At 40.6% G+C, this 9,688-nt stretch overlaps 1 protein-coding gene across 1 annotated transcript in view; it reads right to left on the bottom strand.

Moving 5' to 3' along the window:
• Positions 1 to 9,688, bottom strand: part of ERC2 (ELKS/RAB6-interacting/CAST family member 2) — a 477,557-nt gene that overhangs the window by 248,929 nt on the left and 218,940 nt on the right. The window lies entirely within an intron of this gene.

The raw sequence follows: 9,688 nt of genomic DNA, 5'->3' as shown, positions 1-9,688 counted from the left end.
TTTTGGTCTTTTCTTCATTTGTGTAGATTTTTCTCTCGTCTCTTAGTGGCTAAAGTCCCTTAAGCTCTAATCTCCAGCCTCTCCCCTCTGTTTTTGTTGCAGACAGCTAACCTGCTGCCTGGGAGATCTGTGACTTGTCTCTGTTCAGCGTAGAGGAGGGGCTTTGTCTCTGTTTAATGACGTCACCGTGGGAACCAAGGTGGAGCCTCTGATAGGTGGCGGGGCAATGCAAATCTGCCTTGAAAATGGCAGAGGTGGTAGTTTTACTTTCACTTTTAGGGATGCTCATGTGAGTCTCTAGGCGGGACCAGCTGCACAGCTGGGCGCTGGATCCAGGGTGCCACCAGCAGGCTAGGGTGGAGGAGAGTGTTGGGCATTCCCTCCTCTGGAGCTGGAAGCCTCCGATCAGCACCTTACACAAGCTTGCAGTCGCATGCTGAGTACCTCAGCCAGGGTGGGCCCGGGGTTCCAGATCTCCAAAGCTCCAGAGGGCAGGTGGTGGCTCTGGGTCCCTCACAGGGCACTTCAGCCAGAAATGGGAATGTTATCTCTTAGGGGCGGGTGCCCAGAACCTCCCTGAGTGACCAGCAGCTTGGTGCTGAGTGCTGGTCGTGACGATGTAACCAGGGAGGGAGCTGGGATCCGGGATTCGGGATTCCCCAGCCAGCCAGGGTTACATATAATGGAGCAGCCACTGCCGGGCCGCAATATCTGGCCCTGCATGGGACCAAAAGTCCCCGGGCCTCGTACCAGTGTGGCTGGCGCTGGGCAGGGGGTTGCAGGAAGAAAAGTAAGAATCTTTTTGGGAACTCATGTTCAGAGAGTCTCACAGATCCACCCATGTCGTTGTCATCTTCAGGAGTCTCCACTGAGTATGACTGACACCAAATCCATCCAATTTGCTGTGAAGTCCATATATTTTTCCTTCTTTATGGCTGCATAATATTCCATTGTGTATATGTACCACATTTTTTTATCCAGTCCAGCTTTGATGGGCAACATGGTTGGTTCCATGTTTTTGCTATTGTGAATAGAGCTGTAACATATGTGTGCAAGTATCTTTTTTGTAGAATGATTTGAGTTCCTCTGGGTATATCCCCACAATTGGTTTTAAATGTGGCCCTTTTCTTATAGGAATACTAATAACAACAATAATAGAATAACAATCTAATACAGTTCTATATCTTAGAGAAGCACTGTGAAAACTCAACTATAGGCAAGTGAAAGAGTAGCAGTATGAAAATAAACACAATTCATTCTTTCCTTGAAATGATCTCTTGTGTACTATACATCTCAGATGATTTGCACAATTCACAGCAAAAGCTTTAATAGCCAGAAGTGTTATGCAGTAAAATGGCATATACAACTGAAGAAAATACCTTTCCTTTTGTGTGGGCTTTTTATAAGCTAAACGTATAGTTGGAGAGCAGAGAATTAAACTCCATTAAATGTCATAAGTTTTATACCAACATCCCAAAAATGCAATTTCATGAGATGGGTATTACTAGAGTCATAGGTCTTAACTCACAGTTCTTGACATTTTATTGGACGATAAATCCTGGAATGCCTAGGATATTAGATGGTTTAGGTATTATCTTAGTACACTTTGCACTGCTATAACAGAACACCTAGGACGGGGTAATTTATAATAAACAAACATTTCTCGTGGTTCTAGAGACTATGAAGTTCAAGATTGAGGGGCTGACATCTAGTGAGGGCCTTCTTGCTGAATTATCCCATAGTGGAGGAGCAAAAAGAGGGTGAGATACAGAGACCTAAAAGGGCCAAACTCATCCTTTTATAAGAAACCTACTCCTGCGATAATAGCATTAACCTATTCATAAGGATGGTGACCCCATGATCCATATATGTCCCACCATCTCCCCATTCCCAACACTGTTGCACTGGAGAATCAAACACATGAACTTTAGGGGATACATTCAAACCACAGCAGGTATGAAGACACTGGATTCAGTTGGGATGTAGACACCACGAATAACAGCAGCAGCAGCAGCATATGGTCTTGAAATAATCAACTCTTCCTGATTTCCTGTAGGGGTTAGGGCAGAATAACTGCTTTCACAAAGAGCCTCCCCCCATCCAGAGTCCCTTGCCTATGCCACCCATCCCCCTTCTCAGGCAACCAGACATATTCTGGGTCACATACTGCATTCTTCTAAAACCTGGTCTTGGCCAGGCTCGTTGACTCAGTCTAATCCCAGCACTTTGGGAGACTGAGGTGAGAGGACTGCCTGAGCCCACAGGTTCGAGACCAGCCACAGCAAATTGGCGAGACCTCATATCTCCAATAAATCAAAAATTAGCCAGGCGTGGTAGCGCATGCCTGTAGTTCTGGCTACTTGGAAGACTGAGGTGGAAGGATTGCCGCAGTCCAGCAAGATGACATTGCCGCAGTCCAGCAAGATGCACTCCAGCCTGGGCAAGGGAGTGAGATTCCAACTCAAAAATAAATAAATAAATAATTAATCCTGGTCTTTTCCTTAACCCATCACAATCACATCACTGTGTACTGAGTCATATCCAGAGGGGTTTCTCCCTTCCAGGCAACTGCTTATCCATGCAGAAAAGCAAGTTGGGTTTCATCCAAGAAACAAATTCCCTGCCTCTTATTTCTTAGGCTTGGCTTTTTCCCTCCTTTAATTTAGTTCTACCTTATGCATCTAATAATCATTAAACAAATATCTGAATTGGGTATCTACTGAATTCCAAGCAGAGTACTAAGATATAATAGTAAACAAGACTGGTATAGTCCCTATCCACATGAAGCTGTCATTCTACTGGGGAGACAAATTTAAATATTTACACAATTATAATAGTGATACTTGCTACTTACCACGGAGAACTCATAGTAGAAGTCACAAAGTGGCTACCCATGGACAAAATTTGGCCTAGAATTTCAGATAGTTGCCAAATTTTTTTTTGAGTCAGGTCTCACTCTGTCGCCAAGGCTGGAGTGCAGAGGCATGATCCTGGCAATCACAACAACCTCAGGTAGTTGATCCTTCTACCTCAGCATCTTGAGTAGCTGGGGCTACAGTCACATGCCGCCATACCTGACTAATTTATATATATATTATATATCTCACTATACATATGGACTATAGTGAGATTTGTTCACCATTAAATCCTCAATGCCCAGAACAATGTAAATATGCAGTACACATATATAGTGAGAGAGAGACGAGGTCTCACTATGTTGCTATGTTGCCCAGGTTGGCCTCAAACTTCTGGGCTCAAGCAATCTACTCACCTCAGCCTCCCAAAGTCCTTGGATTACAGGCATGAGCCACTGAGCCTGGCCCCAACATTTTTTTTTAAAGAAATTTTCACAATAAAAGGATTTTCTGCTACTGCTTTAAAAAAGTGACTGGAACCAAATAGCATCTTGATAAGGCACATGGTTTCTGGTTTTCCACAGTCTTTAGTACTCTCTTCTGTCTCCCTGACAATGAACCCAAGTTCCAGTCACCATTTGTCATCACATTTATGTTGCTGTTTTTCCTCTAGACCTGCAGAGTCTAATGCAGTAGCCACTTGTGACTTTAAATTTAAATTTTAATTAATTAAAAGTTAAATATAATTAAAAGTACAGATCCTTGATTGTACTAGTCACATTTCAAGTGCTCAACGGCAACATGTGGCTAATGGCTACCATAATGGACCAGACAGATAAAAAGAACTCCCATCATCAAAGAAGGTTCTGCTATAAACAATTCATTTGGTTTTTTTTTGTTTGTTTTTTTGTTTTGAGTTGGAGTTTCACTCTGTCACCCATGCTGGAGTACAGTAGCACACTCACAGCCACCTCAGTGTTGATCTGCTGGGCTCCAGCGAACCTTCCGCCTCAGTCTTCCAAATAGCCGGAACTACAGGCATGCGCTACTATGCCTGGCTAATTTTTTATTTATTGTACAGTTGAGGTCTCACCAAGTTGCCTGGGTTGGTCTCGAACCTGCGGGCTCAGGCAATCCACTCATGCTGGCTTCCCAAAGTGCTGGAATTATAGGCTGAGCCACAGAACCCAGCCAATTCATTTCATTTTTTATATCGGGGGTGTCCAACCTCTTTTGGCTTCCTGGGGCCCCATCAAGTAAGAATTGTCTTGTGCTGCACAAAAATTATATAATATAGTTAGTGTATATACATAATAAGACTTCTTTTTTATATTTCTTATTATAAAGTTTAGAAAAATGAGAACAATATAAAACTAATAGGAAATTTGACCTGGTTTTTGTAAAACTAATCTATCAATGGCTGGTTCAATAAAATTGGTTGCAATTCTTAGTGAATTCTCAAGGTGCTCATCAGAAAAGCTTGTTAGAATTTTGCTCTTCGTATGCTTCATAATTGAAAACAGCAGTTCACAAATGTACATGCTGCCAAAAAGTGATGTCATGAATAAGGTGTGGTTGTAAACTTCTAAAATGGCACTACACAGGGGGTCACGAAGAAAATGAAGGATAAAAAACACATGATGTTAGAAGATTTTGTGGAGTTCCATTACCAGCTGTCCTGGGCTACAGGCAACATGTCGGCTGTGGATTGGACATGCCTGTTTGACATCATTCCCTTTGGTTCCTATACACGTATCAGTTTGAAAGCCCTAGTATAGGATGATATGAAATTTTTAAGTGGGAGGGCCAAATTGGATCTGGGAATTCAAGGAAGGCTCCCCTATGGAAGTGACCACAAAGGTGGGACCTGAAAGATGTGGCAATCTTATCTGATTGAAGGTAGTTGGAGGAAAAGTGATCCAGGCAAAGAAAATAATGTGTGAGGAAACCTAAGGTGGAAATTTTGCTTATAGCAATCTTTCCTGATGATCTTAGCTTACTTCATGTCTCCTTAATAAACAAATTAAATCCTTGGTTAGCACATATTCAAGCAGCAGGGGGCCACACATAAATCTGGAGCTTCAAATAATATTTACATACTAGTTTTTTTCAAGGATCACTCAAGAAACTGTCTCTACTTGAAGAGCGTATACCAGAAAATCAACTTTTCTTCCTCTCCATGTCAGGATGATAGCTTCCAATACTGAGACTATCAAGGCCCTAAATATGAAGGCCATCTACTCTGCTAAGCAGGCCATCTCCCTGGGAACAGCAAATGCTCTTCTAGAGTGGATTTCACTGCAGTCTTTTTCCATTATAAAGGACAATGACGTATCTGTAGAGGAAGGGACTCTACCTTTGGGTTTTTTAAGAACTTGTATCTTCACTGAAAATGGCTTGCTTTGAAAGTTGTTTCAGATCCCATGCTGCTGAAAGTCAAGTTTTATGCAAACAGATTCTCAAACGCTGGGGTCTATTTTTTATTGGCGGTATTCTGGGACTCTTGGGGGTAAGAATATGAAAGCAGGTCTGATTTTTCCACTGAGGGACACCTTGCTTTTATGGTTCCTTGCAACTAACTTCTACTAAGTGACAACCATTTCCAAAGCTTCACTAGTTTTGCTGAGAATAGAAAGAAAAATAGGTAACTAAGTATTGTCCTAAAAAGTTCACAACCCAGAGGTAAAGCCGACATAAACAAGCACAATCCCTCCAATTAATGTAAAAATAGACACATGTTGGTAAAAAAAAAAACATCAGGGCCAGTCAACATACAAAACTTTCAGAGGTCCATCTCTCCCCTGGTTCTTCCACTGACCTCTCACAGGACATACAGGCACAAAAACAAACCCAACTTGACACTTTTTTGCCTAAGCCCTTCCGCCTACCCTCCTCTCTCAGATCCTTGAGACCAACAAAATTTAAGATTTTACTCCCATCAACAAACTCCCCAACCCAACCCACAAAATACCTGCACGTACCTAAGGCTGCATTTTATACTTCATTAACCTGGTATTTTTCTAGTGTCAGCAGGGATCTCCATCACACCACCAGATGACGACATCACCCTTCCTGGACTCCACATGTGTTTATTTCAAGAAGAAACAGAAAATCCTCCACACTCGAGCCCTTCCAGTTGGCCTGTCTAATAGTTGCTTGTACTTTCATCTTTACTGTGAAGCAACCCTGTTAAAAAATTTATTTTTCAGGTGCCACCATGGATAAATCCACCTTTTGATCAGGGAAAAAACATACGTGAAACTGAGAAAGGACCCGTTTTCCTTTTTTCTGGGAAGGTTTTGGGGATGTCAGTCACTGTAAAAATCTTTTCTTGGGAATTCCGTCCACATCTGCAAACTGTTGCTGTAAGGTCTATGCAGAAATCCATTTAAGAATATAGCGTTCTCCCTGATAAGCAATCTTCCTTGGAAAACACCAACCTGGCCTCCTCAGCTGAACTATAAAGTCACGTCGCTTTCTTTTTTTCTATGACAGGACAGAAGGAAGTGATTCACACACCTGAATTCCCGAAGAAACAGAAACTTTCACACAGAATGGTGTTTTGATAGCTTTTCTTTTTTTGGAAGTCACGATGTACATGTGAGTTTTAAGGGTTCCTTATTCAACAGGGAAAGAAAACCTAAGATAGGAGAATAACATTGTGACTAATGCAATATTTAAATGATTTCTAATCAGCTGGGTGTAGTGGCTCCTGCCTATAGCCCCAGTTACTGGGGAGGCTGAGGTTGGAGGATCACTTGAGCCTAGGAGTTCAAGGCTTCACTGAGTTATAATCTTGCTACTGCGCTCCAGTCTGGGCAACAAAGTTAAGACCCTGTCTTTAAAAACAAAATGAAATAAATGATTTCCATCTTTCCTTTCTTTTTAAAAAAACGTTTTTTTGTACTTTACCAGAAGCAAGCATGTTTGCAAATTATAATGTAGACAGAACAAATTTGTGATTTCTGGTCACTATGCCTACACTACTATTAAGCAATGTTGTCTAAGCCCACTGACCCCTCTTAGATCTAGGCCAAAGGACCATTGTCCTGGGCTATATACTTTTGAGGGTAGCTCACCCGAAAAATCAAAAAATGCATTTTTTTTTCTTTTCAACCTGCTAAGGCAGTTTGGTTTTCTTAATTCAGTAACCAACTGAGCCAATGAGAGGGACTTATTAGCTGAACTTGGACCCCAGGCCAGAGGATGCTGAACTGCGAGCCCATGAGATCATGAACCATATCCTATCTTCCTTGGAAACCTAAGACAACATGAGTGCCTAGATAGACAGGATTTCCAAATAACTCTGTTGCCACCCTTCTCCTTGTTCAGAGGATACTGTACTCTAAGAGGCATTTAGAATCTCTGGAAGGCCTGAGTCAGATACAGGAGACCTGGAGATGAAGAATCTGCCTGATCCACCTTCCTGGCAAGCTTCAGCAGAGAGCTTGAACCCATTTTGGGTTCAGTGGGCCCAGAAGTCTTGGTCCTGAGCCTGGCTCCCACCCGGCCCTGTTCCAGCAGATCCATGCTACCTCACAGGCTCACTGGCCACAGGGCTGGGCCTGGAGAGACTGAGGCTTCAGGCTGAGAGCTGTAGGGCCCAGAAGAGGAGGTAGGCACAGCTATAGTAGACTGTTAGCATATTTGGATATTTAGTCTATAGGTCCCCATTAGCACTTGCCCAGGCCCCACCAATGTTAGGGGCAGCATGCGTTGTGTCCTTGTTTAAAAATAACAGCACTCAATTAAATTGCTCTACAATTTAAATCAGCTCTGGAAAGTCATTATATTTTCACTTAAGGACTCTAAGATAAAGCTACATAAAAATTGCAATTCGAGATGTCAGAAAAAATAAAATACAATACAATTTATTTTTCCAGAGTTATTTCAAGAAGAAAGCTTTGAATGAATTTCAGCTTCTGGCTTGCCCTTTCCTACCTCTCAAGTTGCATGCCCTATAAAAAGAATGCCATTAAGGAAAACTATGATTTGAAATGCTTAAGGATTCACACACATAAAACACCACAAGTACTATGCTGTAAAGTTCTCCATGTGGCAGAAGAATCACAGTGTATCGCTCTCCAATGATCAACTCACAACTAATGTATAACCACCTTCTTGACTGAAGACCTTTCCTAAAATACACAGAGGGAAAAATATTAGGGAAAGATTATTCCAAGACTTGACATCCAAACAATAATTTTAAAGAGAACAAGTAAACTAAAGTCATGCCAAAAGCAGCCAAAGACTATGAACACTGAGGAGTGTGGAGTATTTACTATTATTACTTAGGAACACTAACTTAGAAGTAGAGATGTCAGTTGTGAAATACTGAGTTTTAATTTCTCTGATTTTTTTTTTTTTTACTAATTACAAAAACAGATGTGCTTACTATGCACATTGCTTAAACCATAAGTACAGCACAAGAAACAGCTTTCCCCTTCTGATCGGAGGCATAAATAATGTTTCTAGAATCTGTCCTACTCCCGTATATCACAGAGCTGGTTGAAATGTATCTCTGGCCACCGTAAATCATAAATACAGTTAAGCAGAACCTCCTCCTAAAATGTAGAAAACAAACACATAGCAATGAAAGCTAGAGTTATACAATATTTGAGTGTGAGTTTCTTCATAGTCCATTTTAATTGATTTATACAGACAGGAAAGAGGGGGAACATTAAACCTTTTACAAACCTTCCCAAGCTCACCTAATTAGGCCAGTTCTGCATAAAGAACTTCATAGTTTTAGAAAATCTGAGACCAATGAAGTAAAAATGAGATAAATTAGAGGGAAACACACATACTCCACACCTGTTCTCAAATTCTGTGCATCTAACAAAGAGAAAGTCATAGGAAATAGACACAGAGGACTAGGACCAGGTTCTTCACTGGAGCACAGAATTGTATCTCTGAAATTTCAGTTCATGTATTACTTTTATGAAGGAAATCTGTGAAACAAGCCAAAGTCCTCAAAAGAGTACATGAAAAGTCGAGCTTGACATGAGAAGTTTACTTAACAGAACATTAAGAGACATGGAAAGCAACTAATCTCTGTCAGGACTGAAGATTTCTTTTTTTAAAAAAAAGCATCTCCAATCTTTGTTTAAAATGTTCTCAGAATCTTTGTAAGATGCTGAGTAAATGTAAAAGTAAAAACTAAAATAGCTAAAGTAAATGCCCTGTTCTAGAAAATATTTAAGGCAGTACTAAAACATCTATATTTCTTCTGATTTTAAGCCACTATCAATTATAAGACATATCTTAATTCATAACCACAGACAAAAGAAAACTTGTAATAGCACCATCAATGAGATGGATTCCAATTTGAAAGATGTTAAAATATGCAAAAATGAGTTATTTAAATATGGAAAACACATCCAGCTATTAAATTTTAAAAAGCTAGAATGAACATTTATGTATAATGACCATGCAGAAAATACTTGTAGAATAAATGGGAAAAAAAATGAATAACTTTACAAACAACTTTCTGATAGAAAACTGGAACAAAGAAAATTTCTATACATATAATCATAAAGACAAATAGATAGTTCCCCTTTCACTAAGTTCCTCCACTACTACTCTGGCCCATCTTCCTCTTTCATCTCTGAGTTCTTACAAATTTTGGCAGGAAAAAAGCACACACTCCAACATTAGTTTTATATGCAGACACATATATACATACATGTCCACTCACCCCTACTCTAAAGCAGAAGTCAACAAACTGTGGCATGTGGCTAAATGCCAGCCACAAGTTTTGTAAATAAAGCTTTATTTGAACATAGTCAAGCCCATTTGTTTCTTTATTTGGCTGCCGCTTCCACGCTATGATG

Source organism: Carlito syrichta, unplaced genomic scaffold, assembly GCF_000164805.1.
Source record: "Carlito syrichta isolate Samal-C Ts95f unplaced genomic scaffold, Tarsius_syrichta-2.0.1 Scaffold309583, whole genome shotgun sequence".
In the NCBI taxonomy this organism is placed as follows: Eukaryota; Metazoa; Chordata; class Mammalia; order Primates; family Tarsiidae; genus Carlito; species Carlito syrichta.
This window is presented reverse-complemented; position numbering and strand designations above follow the sequence as displayed.